The sequence below is a fragment of the Podarcis gaigeae genome (assembly GCF_964106915.1).
Source record: "Podarcis gaigeae genome assembly, chromosome: 1".
NCBI lineage: Eukaryota > Metazoa > Chordata > Lepidosauria > Squamata > Lacertidae > Podarcis > Podarcis gaigeae.
Genome location: NC_139678.1, coordinates 129,447,561 through 129,471,982, shown reverse-complemented (window position 1 = coordinate 129,471,982; position 24,422 = coordinate 129,447,561). Strand labels below are relative to the sequence as shown.

The window sequence follows — 24,422 nt, the reverse complement described above, 5'->3', positions numbered from 1 at the left end:
AGCCTTCTCCGTTTTCAAATTAAGATGATGGCGGCTAACAGACTGAGGTTGAATCCTGACAAGCCAGAAGTACTGTTTTGGGGGGACAGGAGGCGGGCAGGTGTGGAAGACTCCCTGGTAACTCTGGGGGTAACTGTGCCCCTGAAGGACCAGGTGCGCAGCCTGGGAGTCATTTTGGACTCACAGCTGTCCATGGAGGCGCAGGTCAATTCTGTGTTCAGGGCAGCTGTTTATCAGCTCCATCTGGTGTGCAGGCTGAGACCCTACCTGCCCGCGGACTGTCTCGCCAGAGTGGTGCATGCTCTGGTTATCTCTCGCTTGGGACTACTGCAATGCGCTCTATGTAAGGCTACCTTTGAAGGTTTTATGGGAGGGGGGAGAGGAAATGGGGGGGATTAAGGACGATACGTTTTAAGATAATATGCTTTGTTTAAATCCCTAATAAAAAAATTATTTTAAAAAAAGAAAGGGGGAAAGGGAGAGGGGATGCCTATAAAAAGTATGAACAAAGGCTATTTGGGGCAGCTTCACCATCACACTGGTGAGTGCGGCCTGCCCGCTCTGTTTTACTCAGATGAATAAACAAGTGATTATGAGAACCTCCTCTGTCTATGGCATTTATTGGCTTTTCAGTGACCATGGCAGCTTGGGCACGATTAGTGGACCCCAAGAGTATGTTTGAGGCCTGAGAGAGAAGTAAACTAAAGGCACCACTTCTTAGCTCTGAAGATGGTTCAAAAATTAGTGTTGTGCAGCGGTGGAGAAATTATTTCTTCTGTCAAGGGCTGCGTTCCCTCAGGTAATCTTTCTGGGGGCTGCATGACAGAAGTGGGTGGGGCCACTCTTTTCTGTTTCAATTTGTCTTGGCACCCCTTTATCTCTCCCACTCTCAGACTTTCTGCCACTCCTGCTTCCCACAGAGGTAACATATTCCAGCCTCCAAATGTTATGTACTGAAGTTCTCACCCTGGGCCAGCAGGGGGATACTGTAGATAGTTTTCATTCAGGTCCACATATGCAAATAAGGGATTGAAAGTGATGTTCAATGATTGGATAGTTTTAGAAAGTTGCTACAGTATCGTTGTACTGGAGCTCTATATAAGCAGGCTGGCTAAACCCTTCAGTTCAATTCTGTTCTGGCCTGTGAATAAACAAGAGCTGTTTGAAGAATCGCTGTGTCGTCTGATATGTTCACCCACAACTTAACACCAAACACAAGGGATTCCAGGAAGTTGGATACAAAACTGATCAGCTACAAAGGGCCATGAAGTGGTTTTCATGTGCATGTTTACTGCCCCAAATAATTGAGTTCTCCAGTAAGTCAGCACAGGTAACAGGCTTGATGGGGTAGCGTCAAATAGAAGAGGCTGTGACGAAGATGGAATGTGCTGCAGGCTATGCCTTGCCAATGGGCCAATAGTTGCCTACGCAACAAGAAAGCAATTGGGATACCAGTGCTACAGGATCTGATAAATGCTTAAAAGCTCTGATGTGTGTTCAAGCGGCTCCAACCCTGATTTTTATGGAACCTAAGAAACGCACACAAAATTTGGAAAAAAGCCAACAACATGTGAGTGACAGATCTCTGCAGAATGAGTTCTACTTTTTCAACATTACCATTAGAGGGTGCACATTTCGTTGAACTCCTCTGTAACATTTGGGGAACAATTTTGTTAAGAGGAGCTAAGTACCAGTACTTTTAGGGAAAATGCAACCTTTAAAATTTTGCATGATTTAAAGTAGTTCATATTCATTTCCCCAAATGCTCTACAGCAAAAGAAAAAAAAAAGTGTTTCAAAAATGTGCTTAAAAACCCAGAGAGATTTCTATTTCTTTCTGTAGTGAAAAACAGAAAGGAAAGTATCCTTAGTCAATATGAGAATGTATTTTATGCAAATCGTCTCTCAAAAATATTTCCTTGGAAACTTTCCTACAGGAATACAGCAGATACGGGTCATCCATAATATATACTATATTGAAACCGCTACAACGTACCGATATTTAGAGAATTTTTAATATTAGTATAGGGCAATCTCCTGAAAACATGCGACGTTGAAAGAAAGCTTCAAAACTATTCAAAAAGTGAAAAATAATTTTCATTTAAGTTGTCAGATATGTACAGATCCTCTTTTTGGAGCAAAATTACATGCTCGGCCCACTCACAAGATGCCCAGCAGTAAATATAGGCATATTACTTTTCAACAATTGCACACACATCTAAAACTGAGAAGAAAAGTTCATTCTTTCATGTTTTGACCACACAGAAAGAATCCCTATCACCGACAATGGAGCGCTAATGAACCAGCACTGATTGCAGTTTCCATTTTTAAAAGAGGTATTCATAAATCGGATAAATAAAATGCAGCAGAGCTTGGGTAAAGATCACTAGTTGAACCTCACTTATCTATTGCACATCTGCCACACCGCATTATTTTACTGTTCAAGCGTCAATTTTGCATTTCAATGCAGCAGCAGCGCCATCAGATTAATGCCCAAGACATTTCAGCTGTGTGGCGGCACACAAGTGAGTGGACGTACATGAATATTATGCATGGTCTGTATCATTGACACTAAGCAAAGGAAATGTGATTAGTACCAAATTGCATCTGACAGGGGAATCGGAAAGCTGTCAAACACAATGACATGGATTCAGTATTTAGAAGGTAGAATGGGGGAAATAAAGGGAGCTGGCCAGTCTGGCACAGAGACAGCAATAACACACAGCCGCTATGATAAATTAATTCATTTACTTATGAAAAATTAGAGGCTTCCACACGCAGCTCTCATTTATAATCCTGTCAATCAGCCTAAGTAAATAAAAAGCCCATAAGATTCAACAAGCAAGTGAGGAAAATGGGGGGTTTTGCATTTAATTTTAGACTAATTTTTTTTAAAGCACCCACTCATTATATTGGGGCTTTTTTATACAGTTACTAATGCAAAGATATATAATGTTTTTATTTTGATGAATAGCACTAGTTTTCTTTTTAAAACCAGAGGATTGTGAAATTAAACACCTGGTATCCATATAAACTGAGTTCCTACACTGGAACGCCTATCCTAGTCAAAGTATCTAGGGTTACATCCCAATAGACCAGAAAAAGCTGTTTCTCTCTTCTTCTTCTTTTAAACATGTAACAAGCTTTATTAATAGCCTTACAATACAGTACATTACATATATATAGTACATCTCTTAAAGTAAATTGAAATTCCAATCATGTACACAAAAAATGGGGGAAAAACCCATATACCGTATTTTTTGCTCTATAAAGACTCATTTTTTTGCCTCCTAAAAAGTAAGGGGAAATGTGTGTGCGTCTTATGGAGCGAATGCAGGCTGCGCAGCTATCCCAGAAGCCAGAACAGCAAGAGGGATTGCTGCTTTCACCGCACAGCGATCCCTCTTGCTGTTCTGGCTTTGGGGATTCAGAATATTTTTTTTTTCTTGTTTTCCTCCTCCAAAAACTAGGTGCGTCTTGTGGTCTGGTGCGTCTTATAGAGCAAAAAATACGGTACTTATATTTTCTTACATAATTATGAACCTTAAGCTTCAGCTGTATTTATGCTACTTTTTATGCCATTATTAATAAAAATTATTAGCAAAGATTATTAACAAAGAATATCATAAAGACTTTGGACTTCCTGTCAATTCCCGTTGTATCTTTTTATTCTAACAGTGAATGTACCTACCATTATTAATCTATTCTTTATATATTCTCTAATACATTCTTCCAGCAATTTGTACCATTGCTCTTATTTCTCATATATTTCTTTATTCAAGGTCAATCAAAAGCTGCAATAGAGGAAAAACCACTGGTATATTTTTGTACATATCTCTTATATTTATCCCATTTTTGTGCAAATCCTTGTCTTGAACTGCCCCTTAGGCTATTGGTCAATTGCACCATTTCCATTTCCATGACAAAGGTGTCTCAATATCATGAGTAGCAACAATATGGTCAGGTCAACATAGTTGATGTCAGCTGACCAATATCATCACATTTTATCTTCCTGAGATGCCAGCAGCTGGGAAAGCTACTGGGTCAGTTTGTCTTAGAACCCCTCATGCCAGGTGAGGGAGGCAAGAAATGGCATTTTTCACCTCCTCCCGGTCTCCAAATTGATTTTCTTACACAGCGGTACCTTGGTTCTGTAGCAGGAACCCCCCCCCCATCATTCAGTTTGTACAAACTTCACACACACTCACACTCACACACTACATACGCTACACTTCTGTTATAAATTCATAGAAAATCAACCATTTGCACTGTTCCACTTTTATTTTACTCCATGAAGGAAGGACTACAAAATGGGGAAGGTTTGATACAGGCCAGCCATAATCCCTTGAACATCCCAGCACATCCACAGGAGCCCTGCCCAGTTGCTATGCCAACCCTGATGGTCCTAGACAGAAGACAATCAAGATCACAAAGAACTTCCATATGGGAGTGGATTCAGCATGGACTGGAACAAAAGACAAAGATCAGATCTTCCCTCAGGGGGCAGGAAACTGCGACTACCTTTTGTCTTCTGAAAATGACTCATAGGGAGGGGGGAGAAGAGAATCAGCCAGGTTACAGGACACTTAGGTTACCACCACAACTCCTCCCTCAACCCCTCCTTTCTGTATTGTATGCATGATGTTTCGTTGATGCAGATATCTGAAGAAGGTATCTGAAGAAGTGTGCATGCACACGAAAGCTCATACCAAGAACTAACTTAGTTGGTCTTTAAGGTGCTACTGGAAGGAATTTTTTTTTGTTTTTTCTATGGGAAAGCGAGCCTTGGTTTTGGAACGCTTTGGTTTTGGAACGGACTTACAGAATGGATTAAGTATTAGAACCATGGTACCACTGTACATTGTTTGTATGCATCCACTGCTGCCACAGACCAAACCTGACTGCCACCAGCAGAGCAGTAGAAGCAAGGAGCTGGGCTGCCAGCATCAATTTAAGAATGGAGAAAGCATGCCTGTCTGTCCGCCTAACCTACCTTGCTCTCCTGCAGTCACTGCCCTCCTCTGCAGAGTCATTCCCAGAACATCAATCTCAGAGACTCCTATGGCACACCAGAAAAGTATGGAGAGAAAGCGAGAACAACTTGGGTGCATATGTAAGGGTATGGTGTGTAACAGGTAAATGTTTCTGAGATGCTTAATTCCTTGACCATATAATCTATTTTTACAACTGTGGCTAAGTTAGCTCCTTTTCTTGGTCCTGTATACCTGAAGGAGCGTCTCCACCCCCATCGTTCAGCCCAGACACTGAGGTCCAGCTCTGATGGCCTTCTGGCGGTTCCCTCACTGCGAGAAGTGAGGTTAGAGGGAACCAGGCAGAGGGCCTTCTGGGTAGTGGCACCTGCCCTGTGAAACACCCTCCCAGCAGATTTCAAGGCAATAAGCAACTATTTTACCTTTAAAAGACATCTGAAGGCAGCCCTGTTTAGGGAAGTTTTTAATATTTAATGCTGTGTTGTTTTTAACACTCGATTGGGAGCCGCCCAGAGTGCCTGGGGAAACTCAGCCAGATGGGTGGGGTATTAATTATTAATTATTGATTATTGATTATTAATTCTTACTACTACTACTACTACTACTACTACTACTACTATTGAGTTTTCTACTTTGGCCACCTCATGAGAAGACTCCCTGGAGAAGACCCTGATGTTGGGAAAGATGGAGGGCACAAGGAGAAGGGGATGACGGAGGACGAGATGGTTGGATAGTGTTCTCGAAGCTACCAGCATGAGTTTGACCAAACTGCGGGAGGCAGGGGAAGACAGGAGTGCCTGGTGTGCTCTGGTCCATGGGGTCATGAAGAGTCGGACACGACTAAACGACTAAACAACAACAACTTTGCCTAGATTTTCAGTTGACTGATCACCCTTCACAATACTAGGCTTTTCCAGAGGTCAAATTCCAGAGTGCTGGTTATGTTTGGTACTGCCACAAAAACACAAACCCCCTACTCCATTTTGGCAAGCAAAAGGCATTTTCACAGTTCAGGGGCACATCTGAGCCATTAATAAGCACTCATAGAAGGTGCAGAGTGGGGTCAGCGAGGGCTGTGGTCTTGGGATCAACTTCGAGGGATGACTAGAAAGGCTTACCGGTTCCTCACTCGTGGAAGAACAGATTCTCTGCTTCAGCATCTCCCTTAGGTGAAATGGGTAACCGTTCTCTAGAACACATTCTAAATGCCTAAATCCAGAGTTTTCTCATCTGTGCGTGTTGGTGTTACATATGTGATGATATGTAATCTGCACTTGATTACAAACTCTGGAGTCTGGATTCTTTAAGGATTATCTGTGCAGCTTGGAATCCACGTATAAATGTATTACTTAGCAGCAGATTACTTGAAACAACGTGAAACAGATGTAGACACTGATGAACACAGCCTTTTTTTTCAGGCTGCCCATTTACTGGGGTCCTTCCCCCCCATTCCAGTGTGTTAAGCTCCAACTTTTGACCACTTGTCTGTAGCCTTGGACATCATACCATCATTTCAGCTGCTGAAAACCCTCTTCCTTTTTCATTTACTGGAAGTCAATTGACAAAACTGAAAGTTAGCTTAACCAACGTGTGTGCGGGTCCATGCTCTTCTCAAATGAGAAATACCCTACTTTGTTTAACACACTTATATGTCAAGGAAATTGGCAATGAGACTTGGTCTGAGGCAAAGGAAATGTAATTATTGCCTCAGAGAGCAGAAATAGCTGAGAAAGAAACATTTAAGATGATGAAAGCAGTTATCATTCAATGCTTATTTTTGATAGGTGAGATACTGCAAGCAGACAAACTCCCTTGGATAACTTGCCATGCCATCACGTTCTTGTCCACACACAATATATATAGATATAGATACATAGTTATATATAAAGGTAAAGGTAAAGGACCCCTGAAAGGTTAATTCCAGTCAAAGGCCACTATGGTGTTGCGGCGCTTGTCTCGCTTTCAGGCCAAGGGAGCCAACATTTGTCCACAGACAGTTTTCCGGGTCATGTGGCCAGCATGACTAAACCGCTTCTGGTGCAACAGGACACCATGACGGAAACCAGGGTGCACAGAAACACCATTTACCTTCCTGCCACTGCAATACCTATTTATCTACTTGCACTGGTATCATTTCAAACTGCTAGGTTGGCAGAAGCTAGGACAGAGCAGCAGAAACTCACCCCGTCAAATTCACATTATAGTCATACCTCATGTTACATCCGCTTCATGTTACATTCTTTCAGGTTACATCCCGTGGCGACCCAGAAGTACCGGAAAGGGTTACTTCAGGGTTTCACCGCTTGCGCATGCGCAGAAATGAAAAATGACATCACGCACATGCACAGAAGTGGTGAATCACAACCCGCACGTGCGCAGACACGCCGCTGCGGGGTTGCGCTCTTTTCATGTTGTGAACGGGCCTCTGGAATGGATCCCGTTCGCAACTGTATAGTGGTTTAGATATACAGTGGTACCTCACAAGACGAATGCCTTGCAAGACAAAAAACGCGCAAGACGAAAGGGTTTTTCATTTTTTGAATTGCTTCGCAAGACGATTTTCCCTATGGGCTTGCTTCGCAAGACGAAAACGTCTTGTGAGTTTGCTTCCTTTTTCTTAAAGCCATTAACACCCAGGGAATCCGCGCTCCGCAAGACGAAAGAATCGCAATACGAAACAACTCGCGGAACGAATTAATTTCGTCTTGCGAGGCACCACTGTACAAAGCACAGAACACACTTTCACAAGGTATGAAGACCCTTAAGGTACCCCTGCCCGTATGGGCCAGTCGTGTCCGACTTTAGGGTTGTGCACCCATCTCACTTAAGAGGCCAGGGGCCAGCGCTGTCTGGAGACACTTCCGGGTCACGTGGCCAGCGTGACGAAGCTGCTCTGGCGAGCCAGCACCAGCACAGCACATGGAAACGCCGTTTACCTTCCCGCTATGAAGCGGTACCTATTTATCTATTTGCACTTAAGGGTGCTTTCGAACTGCTAGGTGGGCAGGAGCTGGGACTGAAAGACGGGAGCTCACCCCGCTGCGGGGATTCGAACCGCCGACCATACGATCGGCAAGCCCTAGGCACTGAGGTTTTACCCACAGCGCCACCCGCGTCCCTGATGAAGACCTTTAGAAGTTCATAAATATAATTTCTCACATCTCCTTTCTTTTTTGCTGTTGAAATAATATAAAGTTGTAGCAGCTGGGTTTAAGGACAAACATTAAGAGATGAAGAACATCTGAGGAAAGTCTGAGGTAAGGGCTTCAAAACTGACAATTCTGTTATGCACGGCGACGCATTTTAAATCCATGTGAGATGGGCAGAACACAACATTTGTTAATTTTTAAAGTGCAGGCTATTTACTGAGACTGAACACACCAATCAAGCATCATCATTGTTTATAATAATTTTAGAAGTTGTTGTGAAAAACACATTTTCATAAGCTGATTATGTATCTGTTTAAAATATATGTGTTTGCTGATATTTTTATGTTTCCGAGGTGTTTTGCTGTAATTTGTGTTCCTAGTTTGAAAACCATTGTAAATGGTATTTCAGGTCTATTACACACTTATTTTAGATAGTGTTTTTAAACAGAGGGTGGGATTCAACATTGTGCTCTGCTAAATGTTCCATCTGTGTAAAGCACTGCAGCTTGGCAGAAGGAGTGATCCCTGCTCTCCACCCCCACCACATGATTTTTCTAGGGTTAAATCGTTTTCTGGATTCCTAATACCTTTGGGCTCAAGGAACTAGTTTCCTGTTCAATATCTGTTGGTTTAGTTGAAAAACTTCAATGTTCCACAAGAAATCAAAAATTTCACAATGTGTATTCCAGGGCCAGATTTAGGTAATGAAGGTAATGGGGCCCTTTATATGTCCAGCTGTCCTTTGTCAACAACAAATTGTCGCTGTTTTTTGTGTTGAATGTATGCTATAGGGTAATTTATGGACCTAAAAGGTATATAAAGCCATTTGCACATAACAAAACATGTATTTTATCAAAGTTATTGTTGAACTGAAGTACAATTAAGAAGAAGTATATTAATAATGAAATTGTTATTAAGCTCTAACTGTATGTAGGTTTTATTTTATTTGTTTTTTATCTTATATTTTGGAAATGTACACCCTTTGTTTTTCCCTTTAAATTTTTTTGGGCCCCCAAGAGAGTGGGGCCCTAAGCTATAGCTTGTTTAGCTTATACGTAAATCTGACACTGGTGTATTCATTAAAATAGAGTATTTAGTCAAATCATAGGCAGAACTTCACTTGAATACTGCCAAGGAAAGGGAAATTGCGTCATAATGGTGAAGTGGAGGAAATGTAGTGTTTGGGCCCTGCAAATCGGTGTCTGAACCCAGTGGCGTAGCGTGGGGGGTGCAGGGGGGGGCCGGCCGCACCGGGCGCAACATCTGGGGGTTAGGGTTAGGGGGCGCAAATCCACGGGTTAGGGGGTGCAAATCCACGGGTTAGGGGGTGCAAATCCACGGGTTAGGGGGTGCAAATTACTTGCCTTGCCCCGGGTGCTGACAACCCACGCTACGCCACTGTCTGAACCTGAGGGTTTGTTTGCCGATGTCAAGGCTCTGTCAAGGCTTCGGGAAAGCTATTCCTCCCCCGGTTGTAGCCAGAGCAGAGAAAACAAGGTAGAGACCTTTTAATGGGTTTTATTCAATCCTAATAGCGAGAGACAAAAGAACGCAACAAGCCTTAACAATGGCGTTGCTGCAAACTGGGCTCCTCCTCCATAGCAACAGCATCTTCCTTTACGTTGGCCATGTTGGGAAATTCAAGCCCTTCTCATGAGAAGCTGGCAGCAATCCCAGGCACCCGGCTTGATTCCCTGTTGACCTCCCTAGCTGCATTCCCCAGCAAGCGCAGGCAAGGTCTCGATCGGCGATTCTTCTCAAATGTGAGAAGAACACACACCCCTCTTCCCCTGGCAGGGGAAAGACATAGACAGAAACGTATTTACATGCTTTTATTTCTGTCTTTGCAGCGTTACAAAAAACATGACTGCTCTCTCCATACTCCAGCAGTGTTGTGACAAAAACACCCTGTACTTCCTGTACAGCTCATATTACACTCTGAGGTAATTCCGGTGCTTCGCGCTGTGAAATGACTGCCCCTCTGTTCCCACAGACAGTCCCAACATTCCCATCATGTTTACTCTTCAAGCTAGGACTTTGCAGCAGCATTGCTTCATTATCGTAACAGGCCACTCGTGGTCAAATGTCTCTGATTCCATTGTTCCTGCACCCTTAAACGAACGCCAAGTTCTGGGGGAAGGGGGATCAGAAATACTCTCCAGTGACAACGTGTCAGCTGGCTGCCCTGCCGCAGTTCTCCCTCCTTCTTCTTTGTTGTTGTTGTTTAGTCGTTTAGTTGTGTCCGACTCTTTGTGACCCCATGGACCAGAGCACGCCAGGCACTCCTGTCTTCCACTGCCTCCCGCAGTTTGGTCAAACTCCTGCTGGTAGCTTCAAGAACACTGTCCAACCATCTCGCCCTCTGTCATCCCCTTCTCCTTGTGCCCTCCATCTTTCCCAACATCAGGGTCTTGTCCAGGGAGTCTTCTCTTCCAATGAGATGGCCAAAATACTGGAGCCTCAGCTTCAGGATCGGTCCTTCCAGTGAGCACTCAGGGCTGATTTCCTTAAGAATGGATAGGTTTGATCTTCTTGCAGTCCATGGGACTCTCAAGAGTCTCCTCCAACACCATAATTCAAAAGCATCAATTCTTCAGCGATCAGCCTTCTTTATGGTCCAGCTCTCACTTCCATACATCACTACTGGGAAAATCATAGCTTTAACTATACGGACCTTTGTTGGCAAGGTGATGTCTCTGCTTTTTAAGATGCTGTCTCCTTCTTCTAACACTTCCCTATTCTTCTGTTCGCCTATTTCTGAGCTATGACTTCCCTCAAACTCCTCAAAGCCCTGCTGTTAATCGATGCTGCATTCATCTCCTCCTGCAGCGTCAAGAGGGGTGTGTGATCTCCACCATTCCTCCTCCTCTCTCTTGCCCTCTTGAGTCCAGTCCCTGACAGCTGATTAGTCTGCAGGTTCACAATTCCAGAAATGAGCAGAAAGGTAACGTTGGCTGATGCCAAAGAACTCCCAACTCCAGAAGGCAAAGCGGTGGATTGGCCATTTCATTCCACTGCTATCTGGACTTGTACTTACGGGGTCCTCACCACGGGATCACATTCACCCAGTGCTATACCAGCTGCACTGGCTCCCGGTGGAGTACAGGATCAGGTTTAAGGTGCTCGTTTTAACCTTTAGAGCCTAGGACCCTCGTACCTACGGGACCGCCTCTTCTGCTATGCCCCACGGAGGACCTTACAGTCTGCTAACAACAACATTTTGAAGATCCCAGGCCCCAGGGAAATTAGACTGGCCTCGACTAGAGCCAGGGCCTTTTTGGCCATGGCCCCAGCCTGGTAGAATCATAGCTGTCAACTTACAGATTTGAAAATAAGGGACCAGCAGCCTCGAAAATAAGGGACCAGCAGCCAAAATAAGGAATTTTCCAGGCACAGGTATGCTCAACTTCTAAGCCCCTACGCGCCAAAGGCAGAAAACCCAGCCAGCTACCAAATGAAGCCTCAAGCAGTGGTTCCCACAGCGCAGCAACCCAGCGAAGAAAACCACCATCACCTCTCTGCTGGGAAGCGCTGAGCAAAGGCGAGTCCCCAGGCAACGCGGCCGATTTGATCAGCACAAGGCATGCAAGCTCCACCCCCCCATTCGTTCTTAGACTCCTTATTGGGTGAGCAACGCAGCCAAGCAACACAGCTGGAGCCTCCCTCCTCCCTGGCCGGCAGGGAGGGAGGGAGGGAGAGAAGCTGCTTCCTTTGAAACCCGGGAAATTTAAGGGACATCATCAATAAGGGACAGCAGCGGGACACAGTGCTGGGATAAGGGAGTTTCCCGCAAATAAGGGACGGTTGACAGCTATGGGTAGAATGCTCCTGCACATGAGACAAGGGCCCTGCGGGATTTGACATCTTTCCACAGGGCCTGCAAGACGGAGCTGTTCTGCCAGGCCTTTGAGCAGAATGTAGTTTGGCTTACTTTCCTTTGTATAAAACAAGCCCGAAGGAGGCTCCCAACCCGCTCACACGTCCTTGTATGATCAGTGGAAACAGTTGGTCCTGGCAATTATTAAACACTCTCAGTTCCACCCTGATAGTTGCCACCTGTTTGGATTTTAACTTGTCTTAATTAATTTTAAGATATATTTTAATTAACTGATGTTTGTTTTTATGCTTATTGTGTTGTTTTTATGATGTTAGCCGCTCTGAGCCTGGCCTCGGCCGGGATACAAATACAAAATAATAATAATAATAATAATAATAATAATAATAATAATAATAATAATAATAATAATTATTCCAGAAGAAACATGATTAGACAAAAATGACCAAAGTTACCGACCAACATTCTAAAATTATCTACACAAACTAGTCCATAAGATTCATTGCTGTTAGGCTGTAACAATTTTTATCCGATGCGTATTTTAAGTTTTAGATACTAAGAGACAGGCAATTATAAATGGCACTTTGACTCATGGTGCTACAAAATGCAATCAATCAAGAGGCTTTAAAATTAGATTTACTAGTAATCTTAATCTCTGCTGCCAAATTTTCAGCTGATGGCAATTTCCCCCACAAATACACATTCGCATTTATGGATTGCTCAGATGGAGGGCTTCCTAACAAAACACAAATGCAAACTGATCTGGAACAACATTATCCACATATATAAAAAAATTAAAAATACTAGCTGTTATCAAGGCATGCTTTGCAAATCAAGTCACCAGACTATACTACATATAAGCCACACTGCAATGACTTATGTAGCCAATGGACACTGGTTTTCTCAAATTGGTGCTTTTCAGCACTGGTCTACACAAAAGCAGTTGCTGCAGTACTTTGGCAGAATATTTTAAATTCCAGGCAGAATTTGATGTTGCAGACCCTGGTGTTGCAAACGTTAATGCTTGTTTGGATGGGGTGTGTGAGTGTGTAGAAACGAGCCTACTAGACAAAGATAAAATTTACATTCATTGCTCTGATCGCTTATGTTTTTTTTTTTTTAATAATATTTATTGAACATTTTCAAATATAACAGAAAAAAGAAAAAAGAAAAATAAAACATCCATTTTGTAACCTTATTTTCATTAATATCCTTTCAGGACTTCCCCGCCCCACCCCCTTTTGTATTCCAATTCCTTCAAATAGATTCAACAAGTTCTTACCCCAAATTTTAAACTTATTATAATTAACCCAATGTTAACAGTGTTTTTCCATCCCCTAAAATCGACCCCACTCCCTTCCACGAGTTCCCCTCTTTAATATGCAGAACAGATTAAAAAAAATAAAAAAGGAAAGAAAAAAGAATAAAGTATAGTTTAACACCCTTTGGATTCCAAATCCCCCCCCCCTTTCCCGGTTGCGTTCCCCAGTGTCCATCAATGCCTGCTGTCATCCTGGAGATCCCACATCTAGCCCCAAATCCTTCACAAGTCCACTTTGCCGTCTTTTTAAAAGTCTTTGCCGCCTTTTTGGTCATCTTTCATTTCGAACGTCCAATCTTGGAAGAACTCTATCTCAAAAAGGTCCATTTTTTCCATCCAGATCTCTATATTTGAGAGCAAAAACTCCAATCTTGTTTCTTTAGGCCTTTCAAATCTGGATGTCCCAAATGTTCCCACTTCCAGCTTTGTCCAATTCTTGTTGTTCATGTTGTTCTTGTTATTCTCTCTCCTCAGTTTCCTCTAGTTTCATTTCCTGCTCCCCTGCAAAAATGTTCTAATTCCAAAAGCTTCTAAATCCTCTACAGAGGCTTTGTTATTCAGGAACCAAACTTTACGTCAAGTCCCTTCCATTCTTCAATAGATAAATCTATTGTCTCCTTTAGTGTAGAGACCTCTGTAGACAAAATAGTATTCCATTTCTGCAGTTTCCCAGGAGATAAAGAGTCCTATTCAAATTCCATACCAGCAATACTTGTAGTGTCCCACAGCCCCTCTAGATGGATTATAGTAACTCAATTTCCTTCCAGATCACACCCAACAGTCAAAGTAACTTGTTATTCCTTATTTTAAACAGTTAATATCCAATTTGTAACGAATATAACCGGCAAAGTCCTCGTAACAAAGTTCTCTTTTTATTCTTCAGCTTTGACAGCTCCTTTGACAGCTGTCAAAGCCTCTTTTGCTCCTCTCCCGGCGCTCTCGCGAATCGCTCCCGGCTCCCGGGGGGGGGGGGGGTTGCATTTTAGCACACATTCTACTTTTCTCCTTCAGCCCAATCTTATAGTTTTCCATCGTGAAGTTAATAACTTTATCAAAATATGGTAGCACTCGATCTTAGTTGTCAAATCCTTTCTTTAGATCCTCTACAACCGGGGGGAGACTGACTTCCTTTTTGCACCTCCCCCGCTCGCTCCGAATTTAATTTTTTTTTCCTTTTTAAGTCCAGTTTCCAATTACTTACGGGTTGTTCTTTTTGATCCAAATTTTCAATAGAAGAAGTCAGCGCTCTCCGCCGAATGGCATGCGGCTTCGCTCGGTAGGGGAAGCGGAGGACTCATAGCACCACACCCCCCCGGCACCCGCTCCGCAGCCTTTAAAAAGGCTCCTTCGTGGGTCGGGGGGCGCAAACGGTGCCCGCCGAGTCACCATGCCCATGGGTTTCAGCTCGGAGGGAGTCTGCCATTCGGCGATGGCGCCAACCCGGAAGTCGCGCTTATGCCAACCTAGCAGTTCGAAAGCACAAAGTGCAAGTAGATAAATAGGTACCGCTCTGGTGGGAAGGTAAATGGCGTTTCCGTGTGCTGCTCTGGTTTTGCCAGAAGCAGCTTAGTCATGCTGGCCACATGACCCTGAAAAACTGTCCGGCTCTCTCGGCCTATAGAGCGAGATGAGCGCATAACCCCGTAGTCATTTGCGACTGGACTTAACTGTCAGGGGTACTTTTAAAAGGTAAAGGGACCCCTGACCATTAGGTCCAGTCGTGGCCGACTCTGGGGTTGCGGTGCTCATCTTGCTTTATTGGCCGAGGGAGCCGGCGTACAGCTTCCAGGTCATATGGCCAGCATGACTAAGCTGCTTCTGGCGAACCAGAGCAGTGCACGGAAACGCCGTTTACCTTCCTGCCAGAGCGGAACCCATTTATATACTTGCACTTTGACGTGCTTTCAAACTGCAAGTTGGCAGGAGCAGGGACCGAGCAATGGGAGCTCACCCCGTCACGGGGATTCGAACAACCCTTTACCTTTAAAGGATGAAGAAACTACAGTGGTAACTCGGGTTAAGAACTTAATTCGTTCTGCAGGTCCATTCTTAACCTGAAACTGTTCTTAACCTGAAGCACCACTTTAGCTAATGAGGCCTGCTGCTGCGCAGCCACCACATGATTTTTGTTCTCATCCTAAAGCAAACTTCTTAACCTGAGGTACTATTTCTGGGTTAGTGGAGTCTGTAACCTGAAGCGTATTTAACCTGAAGTGTATGTAACCCGAGGTACGACTGTACAAGAAAAGCTTTCATGCTGATATGCTTCTAAGGGCTGCTGATGCTACCAACTCCTCCTATTTTAATCTTCCAACAAAACGACTTAACCTCTCACCCTACCCTCCCTTCCCACCCACCTTTCTAACAACCCTGTTTCAAATGGCAGGAACTGGAAAAACTGACTTACAATAGAGTTGATTCATAGAAGAAACCCAAGGCAAAGAAAATTTCAATTGCCTAATTTTAATAATCAAGTGACATTTCCAATAATCATTTATCCAGATAGGAACTGCTTGTTTAAACCCCCGTGTGACATGATCCACTTAACTACTACTTTTCCACAAATCTCTTGCCATAAAAAGAAAATTATTTTCTGACAGTCTATTCATGAGCAGCAACGTTTAGCATATTAGTAAAGCACCTAGGATTACTATCAGATGCGACTCTGAAGACAGGTAGATCTGCCAGCAAATGCCTTGCCCCCACCCTCTCAAACACCACTCTTAAAAAAACAATTTTCATAGTATCAGAGGCAGATGATACCCCACTCAGGATTTCTTTAATAATAATAAAAAGCCCTACTCTCCTCAAAGCTCTCTCTACATGCATGCTAGAGCTTCATCATCATACAGTTGCTAGATAACAGGCATTACGTTGTTGTTGTTGTTGTTATTTAATGTTATTTTATTAAAGATTTTCTTGATTTACAAAAGTATGTGCACTGTCTCTCTCTCTCTCTCTTATTTTTTCTGCATGTAACATTTTTCACAAATCAGTTTCATTTGTCGAGACATTAGGAAGAAAAGGGGGAAAGAGGAAAGATGAGTGGGGGTTGGGGTTGGGTGGCAATGTTTCTATTTTACTTAATATATGTGGGGTTTTGTGTCAGCGTCGCTTCTACAGGTTCTCTGCTATTCTCTTGTGTTTCTTGAGTGGTGAGAGAGGTTGGGGTTGGCCTAGGGTGTGGTTGTTTGTTTGTGATTGGCTGTGATGATCTTTGTTTTCATGTGTGAGTGGGGTGGGTGGGCGTTTTGGATCAGGTTAGCCATATTGATCTGTATGCTGTTGGTGGATTTTTGTCATTGTCTTGTTGGGCTGTGTATGTCATAAAGGGGAGCCATACCGGGGTAAAGGTGTCTTCTTCTATTTGTCCCTGTGTCAGTTTCAGTTTATTGGTTAATTTTCCCCATACTATTCGGAAATTGTTTCCCATACTATTTGGTAATTGATTCCCATACAATTTGGTCTCTCCAGTATCTGGTTATGATGTTTCTGGCTGCTGAAAGTAGGTGGGTTATGAGTTCTTTGTGGTGTAAGTGGGCATTATTGTCTTGGAAGATGTTTAGTAGGGCCAATTCTGGGGTGATTTCTAATACTTGCTTGGCTATTTTACTTATTTCTCGTATGGCTGTTGTCTAGAATAGTTGGATTTGGGGGCATTCCCACCACATCTGGAGGTATGTGCCTGTGGAGGTGCACCCTCTCCAGCACTTTGGTGAGGTTCCTGGGCGTATTAGCACTAGTTTTCTTGGTGTTAGGTACCTCCTGTAGGTAAGTTTCAGAGTGAGTTCTTTTCTTTTCGTTGATATGGATTTAAAGGGGGGTTTAGACCACATTCTGGTCCATTGAGTTGGGTTAATCTCATAGCCTATGTCATCCTCCCATTTTTTTTTTATTGTGTTAGGGAGTATTTTGTATACTGCGGATACCATCCCTTTACCGTGTCCCTTTGTTGTTAGGAGGAGGTTTTCGAAGGTTGTCAGGGGCCTAGTTGCTGCTGATTTTACTACTGGGTTGTTTAAGAGGGCATGTAATTGGTGATGTGTTAACCAGGGCATTTGGGTGTCTTCTAGTTTATCTTGTATTTCTTGTGTTGACAAAGGTTTGTTATTTTTATAGAAGTCTATTTGATGATGATGACGACGATGATGATGATTACATTTGTATTCAACTGTTGCAGGCACCACAACTTGAGTTTCAGAGTGTACAAAATTGCTACTGTCTCCCACTGGAGAGCTACAAAATTTGTATCCTGGAACAGGTGTGTAATATTCTCTTCTACATGGGAACCATCACTCCACTCCTCCTCCCTAGCCTCTCAGATGTACTACGTTCTTGATGCTCATCCTGCAATAAGGGGTTAAGTGGCGACGCAATGGTCTGCTTTCACACTGTGGCTTGATGGTCTGCGGTGCTTCATTGTTGTATGCAATTATTGTCCACACGTAGCTTGGATTGTGTGCTATCATTGCTTATCCTGCTCTCAGTTTCCAGAACAGGTGTTCTTGCAGCTCTTAGATTCACTGCAATTTCAGTCATCAGAGCTTCTTTCAATTGTCTGATGAGATCTCTCCTGATTGCTGAACTGTTTTGTTGCTGTTGAGTTGTTTTGGCAAAAGGCACCCTGTTTTGTTGCATCATAGTAGTATAAGATCAACAGGCTTGCCGGCATATGTTTAGTTGCATATACCATATTTTTCCGTATATAAGACTAGGGTGTTTTTTTTACCAAAAAAATAGGTTTAAAATTGTCTGAGGGTCAGAGAGCCGGGAGTCAAGAAGTCAAGGGTCCGAGGATCAAGAAGCAGATGATATATAATGAACTGAAAAAGGTATTTAAATATACCCTTTTGAAGAAACCAGAGGCCTTTCTCCTGGGCATAGTTGACCAATCGGTGTTAAAGAAGGATAGAACTTTCTTTATGTATGCCACAACAGCAGCAAGAATACTTATTGCAAAATATTGGAAGACACAAGATCTACCCACTTTGGAAGAATGGCAGATGAAGGTGATGGACTATATGGAATTGGTGGAAATGACCGGCAGGATTCGAGACCAGGGAGAAGAGTCAGTGGAGGAAGATTGGAAGAAATTTAAAAACTATTTACAGAGATATTGTAAAATTAAGGAATTATAGAATAATGTTGGATTGGAACTAAGTGGTTTCTAGCTGTGATGGGTTAAAAGAATATGAAAAAATGGGTTTATATAAGTAAAAATCTAAGATTGTAATAATTTAAGAATAAGATCTGGGTAGTAAAAAGAGGGAAAGAAATTGTTGAATTAATAATTTGATTTGGAATACAAAAAAGGGTGGTATGAGGAGGTCCGAGAAACAAGTAAATGGAAAATAAGGAGATGGAAAGATTGATTGTTTTTAACAATTTTTGTTTGATATTTTTGTTTTTTTCTGTTTCTTTTTCATTTTTTGTAATGTAAAATCCTTAATAAAAATTATTATAAAAAAGGGGGGAAAAAACAAGCAGGGAGTCAAGAAGCCGAGGTTCAAGGATCAGGAAGCAAGAAGCCAAACGCAGCAAGGCAGGAAGTGTGTTGCTGTGGCAAAGAGCCAAAAGGAAATGCTGACCTTATATCCCTTCCCAGCTCTTGCCACCAGGTGCTGTGAGTTACCAGTCGGCCTGACCTGTGAGGTCGCACCTTGCCTTTCCAGAACAAACTTAGGAAGGCCCCAGTCCTGCACAGTCCTATTGGTCGCAGGGCCTGGCTCCTGCACGCACACCTGACATCCAGCCTCAGAGGCAGAAGCTGAAGCAGGAGAGGAGGGAGGCCAAGAGGCTGAGATGAGTCAGGCTGATGAAGAGTCATGGCAGTCTTCCCCTTCTACTGCCCCTCCCCTCTTGTTTCCCAGAACCAAAAGCAGCATGAAAAGGGTGGAGGAGAGGTTTGCTGAAGGCAGGAACAGTCTCTGATTGCTTGGGAAAAGCAATGGTGAGGAGGGGGCAGCTGCGAGTGAAGGAATGGGTTTCTGTGCAGTCAGTTTGAAACTGACCCAAAATCCCCATTTTTCCTTCTCCAAGGGAGCATTTCTAAAATGCATTAACTTGAGCTTTTCAAGCTCAGGAAGCTTGAGCTTGAGTCAATGTATAAACAGAAAACCCAGCTGTATAAAGAAGTGCTCAAAGCCCTTTCCCTTATCAGTCTGTGACGGCAATGAGTGGCCTTGCCAGTTCCAGTAGAGCAGGGATGGCACGTCTGGGTCTTATCTTACATCCTGACCACAAAGACGCACAGACCTTGTCAAGTCTGACAAGAGACCCGGGAACGGGGCCAGGAGTTGGTGACCTCCTGCCCCAAGATAAGAGTATAGGAACAGGAATAACCTTTTATGGTCAAGAGTGCCAGAACAGGAACAACTGTTTATGGTCATGGATGTCAACTTACGTGTATAAGCTGACATGCTTGAATTCCTGGGGAAGGGGGGAGAGGGTGCCTGGAGGATATATACTGCATGAAATTTCTCATTTCTTTGGACTTGCTGTGAGCTGACCACGCAAGTGCCTTCTGCTATCCGGAAAGCAAAATAAACTCTTTCTCTGAATCAACCTCGGTGTCATTTGACTTCCTTCCTCCTGTCCGGGAGCAACGCAGACCCCACCAGTTGGTAAAGTCTAAGAAGGCTACAGCGAGGAGGTAGGGGCTTTCAGTCTTGTTGTTTTCAGTGTTGTTTTCCCAGCTTGTTCCCATTTCTTTTGCCTTCGCTTCAGAAGAAGCTGTAAGGTTTAGTTTTAATGGCATGTGGGGTTGTGGTGGTGCCTCTCCCCAAAGCCTATTGCTTTTGAGGATTCTGCAGGGTGGAGCCTCTTCTGTTATAATCAACTGCAGTTGCTTGGGGCTAAACAACAAACAGTTCAGTTTCGGAAGCTAAACTGCGTAAAATTCATCCAGGAAGTCATCAGAACCAAATAATCACTACATCAGTTGATTTGGGGTAGCTACTTACAATCAAATTAATTGCTTTCAAAATCAGTTTTAATCAATCCATTTTAATCAATTTATTCCATTTCATCAACTTTATTCCTTTTATAAAAACAACAACACAAAGGAGAGTAAAATACACAAGTAGAAAGAGCACACTAAATAGCATGGAAGTAACCCTTCGTTAGCCCTTAGCTAACTGTGAAGTTTCTCCTATGAAGTTTAAAGTCAAGGGGGAAATCTTGTGAGAGTAAAAAAAAAAAAAATGTTAAAAAAAGAGAAACTGCCAGTAAAGAATGGAAGAACAATCACTCACACTTAAGAATAATATCAGGCGCTCACGTTTGCATTTTTCCTCATGTTGAGCCAATCAATCAATAGATTTTTATTGTTTAGAGCCAATGGCTATCACAGTACAAGACTGCTGAGCAGAGGAGCCATTGAGAAACAGATCCAACTTCAAGTGATGTAGGAAACAATCTGAACCCTAAAGGAAGGGGAGGAGCTGATATGCGGAAAGGATTGTGTTTCCTGCCTCTTCAAGGTCATGGAGCTACACAACAAACAACTGGTGGTGCCCTAGTGCCCACTGGAGAATACACACAGGAGACAGAATTATCAAAAATACTGTGATGACATAAAGAGATTACACAGCAGCTGCCTGGGATAAAGTTACCCCAAATGCAATGCACATGGTGTGTTGGGTAATTTTTTGGGTGGGCAAAAATGACTCCCAATCATGCCTTCTTCCCCTCCAAAGACATCACATTAGCAGGGAGGGTGACTGGTGGTGCTATAGACCAAAAAAGCACTCCAGCCTTTTGCAAATCACATCATAAATACGTTTTTGAACCCTCCGTCCCACCTTTCAAAATAACTCCTTTGTGTATTTACTTATTTGTGTTTTTTTTCTTTTTCTTTTTTTAAAAAACCACCTTCTGATATGGCATGACAATCGAACTCTTGCTATAGTTCAAGATTTAGACCTGAAACCATGACATATGTGGATTATCACCTCCCAGAACAGCTGACATCTTTCCTCCCACCATGGCAATGGGTAGAGAAACAGATCCGTCTACTGCAGGCATGGCCAAACTTGGCCCTCCAGATGTTTTGGGACTACAACTCCCATCACCCCTAGCTAACAGGACGAGTGGTCAGGGATGATGGGAATTGCAGTCCCAAAACATCTGGAGAGCTAATCCATGTACGCATGAAGTACTTTTGCTGATAGAACTGGTGCCTTACTGCTATGCTGGATTCCACCCTCTATTTCGATACGAGTGCAACCTGAAAGGTCCCAGTTCAAACCTCTCTCCTCTTCTATGAATTCAGCAGGTCATAAATCAAACTCCCATTTGCATTTCAACATACACACCTTCAATATCCTAACAATATTGACCCGCCTTATAGGGTAGCTGTAAGCATTACTGACATTAAGTATATGAAGTTTTTCAAATGCTGTATAAATGCTAAGGATTACCTGAGGTATTAAATGCATTCTACTGAAGTAATTAGAGGTTTTATTGCACTCTAGAGAGCTCAATACTATTCCAGTTCTCATGTCCTCCATTACCTGAGCACCTGAATATTCTCTTTTTAAAAAAACAAAACAAAAAACCCTCACTCTCTCCATCTTCCTCCTTTAATAAATAAAGCATGAATTAAATGAAAGTAAAGTGGATTACCTGGCACTGAATTTCCATTCTATGTATTGGGTAACGTTGCCACATAAGAGGAAAATTCTCTTCCCTGCCTGTTTCTGTAAATATTTAATATTTATGCTACATACAAAAAAAAAAAATGTTCTGGATCAGATAAGAGCCTGAACCATTTGTCTCGTATCAAATTTAGTTTTTTTTAAAAAAAGAAAACCCAGCTAGCTTAATATGCCTCAGACTTGTTTGAAAACAGCTGCAGACAGCAAGGAGTAAAATTTCAATGGGAATATTCTTTTGATTATGCAGACAAAGGATCCAGAAATCTACAGGATTGCAATTACACCACAGCTTGCCTCTCTGAACTTTTTGGAGATGCTAAAAGTCTCCGCGTTAATTTAAAATGTGTCTCAAACTCATGACTGCCATGCAAATTTTGAAGACACCACCTCTGGACTGGGATAATTATTATTATTACTACTATTTAAACTTATTATTTTCTGCTTATTAATAAAACAATTGTTTCAGAAATAAGCAAGTAAAATATCTGCTTGTTCCTCTCTTCCACTGAGCCTCAGGTCCAAACCACCAGTTCCACTGCACCTCTTGCTTAAACCCTTATCTTTGCCCTCAACAGAAACAAAGTCTAAGGACATTACTGTATGCACATATTGTTGTTGTTTAGTTGTTTAGTCGTCTCCAACTCTTCATGACCCCATGGACCAGAGCATGCCAGGCACTCCTGTCTTCCCCTGCCTCCCGCAGTTTGGTCAAACTCATGCTGGTAGCTTCGAGAACACTGTCCAACCATCTCGTCCTCTGCTGTCCCCTTCTCCTTGTGCCCTCCATCTTTCCCAACATCAGGGTCTTTTCCAGGGACTCTTCTCTTCTCATGAGGTGGCCAAAGTATTGGAGCCTCAGCTTCACGATCTGTCCTTCCAGTGAGCACTCAGAGCTGATTTCCTTCAGAATGGATTGGTTTGATCTTCTTGCAGTTCATGGGACTCTCAAGAGTCTCCTCCAACACCATAATTCAAAGGCATCAATTATTTGGCGATCAGCCTTCTTTATGGTCCAGCTCTCACTTCCATACATCACTACTGGGGAAACCATGGCTTTAACTATACGGACCTTTGTTGGCAAGGTGATGTCTCTGCTTTTTAAGATGCTGTCTAGGTTTGTTATTGCTTTTCTCCCAAGAAGCAGACGTCTTTTAATTTCGTGGCAGCTGTCACCATCTGCAGTGATCATGGAGCCCAAGAAAGTAAAAACTCTCACTGCCTCCATTTCTTCCCCTTCTATTTGCCAGGAGGTAATGGGATCAGTGGCCATGATCTTAGTTTTTTTGATATTGAGCTTCAGACCATATTTTGCACTCTCCTCTTTCACCCTCATTAAAAGGTTCTTTAATTCCTCCTCACTTTCTGCCATCAAGGTTGTGTCATCTGCATATCAGAGGTTGTTGATATTTTTTCCAGCAATCTTAATTCTGGCTTGGGATTCATCGCATGATGAATTCTGCATATAAGTTAAATAAGCAAGGAGACAATATACAGCCTTGTCGTACTCCTTTCCCAATTTTGAACCAATCCGTTGATCCATATCCAGTTCTAACTGTAGCTTCTTGTCCCACATAGAGATTTCTCAGGAGACAGATGAGGTGATCAGGCACTCCCATTTCTTTAAGAACTTGCCATAGTTTGCTGTGGTCGATGCAGTCAAAGGCTTTTGCATAGTCAATGAAGCAGAAGTAGATGTCTTTCTGAAACTCTCTAGCTTTCTCCATAATCCAGAGCATGTTTGCAATTTGGTCTCTGGTTCCTCTGCCCCTTCAAAATCCAGCTTGCACTTCTGGGAGTTCTCGGTCCACATACTGCTGCACATATTAATATTAATCTGCACATATTAACCCCACCTTAATTTTGCCTCTCCTTTCCCCGCATGTCCCTACCTTCTCCCACAACCAAGCAGGAAACATTGCAAACAACGACACATAAACACACCAACTGTTACCACAACAAATGTTAATGCAAGCATTCCTTGCTTCCACAATAACACGAAAGGCTCTGAATGACATAATCTGCTCATTTACTCGGTGATAGCCCATTCTGGGACAGGCGATGATATGGGGCAGAAAGTTTTACAATGTTTTTTTTTTCCCCTGTGGGCAATCTTCCAAATGTACAAGTTTGTAGTAAGAATGAATGGATGTCAACGGCAGTTCCCAAGTTTTCCAGCTTTGTTTACTAAACACAGGTAAAATGAGCGTGTTCAATTGCTTGCCCTCTAAGGCACCAGAAAATGCTTCGATGCAAATTACCCCGTGCAAATTACTCAAATTCAAAAACTTCAAGGAAACCTGCGTCGCTGGGAACAGATGTGCTACCAAGTTGACCATAATAGTGTCCCTTGTTAAACCTGTAAGAACCTTCGATAAAATTCCATTTCAGAATGGACCCGGCTATAATTATTGAAGAATAGTTGCACTGCTACATGTTTCACAACATTTGCTAACTGAATGGGAAGTTGCAG

General features: G+C 42.8%; 1 protein-coding gene across 3 annotated transcripts in view; it reads right to left on the bottom strand.

Moving 5' to 3' along the window:
- PARD3B (par-3 family cell polarity regulator beta) overlaps positions 1 to 24,422 on the bottom strand; it is a 616,930-nt gene that overhangs the window by 501,824 nt on the left and 90,684 nt on the right. The gene's annotated exons all lie outside the window — the stretch shown is intronic.